This window comes from Dipodomys ordii, unplaced genomic scaffold (genome assembly GCF_000151885.1).
Source record: "Dipodomys ordii isolate 6190 unplaced genomic scaffold, Dord_2.0 Scaffold4, whole genome shotgun sequence".
Classification (NCBI taxonomy): Eukaryota; Metazoa; Chordata; class Mammalia; order Rodentia; family Heteromyidae; genus Dipodomys; species Dipodomys ordii.
The window spans coordinates 5,805,837-5,808,596 of record NW_012267220.1 but is presented as its reverse complement, the minus strand read 5'-3'; positions in this window follow the sequence as shown (position 1 = coordinate 5,808,596).

Sequence of the window (2,760 nt, the reverse complement as noted above, 5' to 3'; positions counted from 1 at the left end):
TCATGAACACGATATAGTCTAGGAAACCTACATCATGGTGGGGAGTAACGTGAGCTTTAAAGTTGATGTATAAAATGAAATCGTGTGCTATCTTGCTTCCATGAAACTGTCCCCAGTAAAACATAGCAACTCCATCCCTGTGTACCAGTGTCTTTAGTCTGTGCTGTCTGAAAGGTCTTAGACACGCTCACCCTGCCCATTTCCATTCTGGCAGTAGCAATGCACCCTGTGGTAGGCATTTGCCATTCTTTTAGTCAGCACAATATCGAAAGCTCTATTTCATGTTTAAGGCATCTCCTGTCCCATGAAACAGAGCCTGCCTCTCACTCCAGAAGCTGGGGATGCCTGATACTCTACCAGCCTCCTTTGCCGCTTACACTCAGAGGTTGAATAGGAGGACAGTGAGCTGGGAGGCTGGGGATACGCAGCATCCATCCTGTTGAGCAGGTACAATGACCAGACATCCACTGGACCTGGGACAACAGGCGTTGAGGTTCCGTCATCCAGATTGGCACATGCAATTGTAGTGGTCACAGGGTTGCAACTGCAAGTCATAGTCTGAAGTTATAATTGTTCCTTCCAAATCACCCCATAACAATTAGAACCCAGGGACTTGGGCCAGGCACAATGTGAATGGTTTATTTTTGTTCCATATTGTATGGCTTCTTGAGTAGGACTCTAAAGGGTCTGGGAGATGACTCCAATGCCTGGATACTGGCATCATCTCCAGGCTTGTTCACTCATGTGTCTGGGGCTGGGCTGGGATGACTCAAAAACTGGGAGTTCACTGATGATCTTTCTCTGGTCATAGGACCTCTCCTTATGATCTCACTGCAAAAACTGAAAAGAAAGTGGTTCTCCTTCAGGATCGCTCAGGGCTCCAAGAATCTGAGAGCTCATCCAGGAAGCCACAAGATCGCGCCAAGGAAGTCACAGAGCACCCCTTCTGTCGCATGCGATTTTTCAGAGCAGCCACAAGCCCACCCAATTCATGAGGAGGGAACATAGACTCCATTGCTTAATGAAAAGTGTGTCAAAGTGCTAGCAACGTGTGTAAAAATCCCTACAGGTGTCTTTCTGTGCTGTGCTACTGTCCCTGGCTCTGCAGTCCCTAAGCCTGGATGTTTGGCTCTCCTTAGGAAGTCCACAAGCTACCCAATATCCTTTGATATTATGACAAGAAAGAGTAATAGAGGGGATTGGTATGATCAAAGTACTACATATATATAAATATATATAAAACAATACATACAATATATGTATCTATGATTGCATTCTCTAGAGTTTACATTGCTGCTTACCTACTGTATTACAATTCTGATTGGCACAAATGTCAACCTGACCTGAACGTTTATGGCTCTCTCATAATTCAAACAATATGATCCATATAAATGGCCCAGAAGCAGTGGACTGTGGCTAACCTTCTCATTCCTGGAAGGCAGCCCTCACATCAAAGCTAACTTCACATTTACCTACTGCTAAACACATCCCCCGTATCACATCCTTATTACTATTCCCACGTTCAACCTCTCTTCCTCCCTATTGGCAATCTTGTCCCTTTCAAATCGATTCTGCAACTTGCTTCATGAAAGCATCTACCAATTCTGCTCATATGCCATATAAACAGAAGCCCCGGGAACCGGCTATCTCCCTCACAGTCTTTATCTCAGTCTCACTGGAGGCTTATCTTTCTTGCTTTGCTATTCCTTATCTTTAGGTTTATGGTTCCAGAAGAGCACATAAGACCAATAGTCTACCACCTTTTTTTTCTGTGCTCAGATCAAGAGGATCCCTCTACTGGAATGCCTTTCCCCCTTTTCCTCTCCAATTTCCCTCCTCTGTATCACATCTGGAATTCTGAGTTGATGCTCAACCACCTTTGAATATCCCCGGGGCTACAGCTAGCATATTGTATCTGTTTATAAATCTATTGGCTCTTCAGCCTTGTAAGCCTATGAAGCTAAGAGATAGACCAAAGCATTTATGCATTCTCAGTGTCAGGGTTCATATCAGCTCACAAGAAATGAATTTTGGTTAAATAAGTGAGGTCAAAAGGCAGTGGGGTTTTTAGTCAGATTGGATTTGTGATCAATAGTTTCAGACACCTTTATGATTAGACACAGAACCACAGTATGTAACACTGAAAGTCTATCCGGACTCTGGCTCTTAGTCTTTTCTTTCCAAAAAGATAGAATTTAATAATAATAATAATAATAACAGAAGGAGTTTAGTAAGTAATGGCACCTTCCTTCTATGAGGACACCTCTGCTGGCATATGTCAGATTTATAATATCTCACTAATTTACTGCTGCATTCTTGATAAAAGTTGAATTATCATGATCAAAAGCATTTTATCCATAACACTTGATCCTCTAAAGTCATCTGATGTACTATCTGTTGTAGTAATGTGCCTACTTATACCACATTGGGATTAGACGTAGCTACTGTTTATTATTTTAGGCCTAGGTTTCTGAGGTTTAAAGCCAATTACCCAGAAGAAAAAGGGATTCTGAAATAGCAAGAATTGTGTGTTACAGAAAGTACTAGAACCAGGACAGTCAAATTCCTAGTGATAATAGTAAGATGCCTTTTATCTAACAGGGAGCATGAAGTGCAGGAACTACTACTGAAATGCACACTGGATTGACCACTTGGGAAATTTTATTTACTTATTTATTTACTTACATCACCCTTATCATTTTTACATAAGTTTATGTTTTTTGTAATTCTAGAGTTTTTGAGTTTGGGGCTATTAAAATT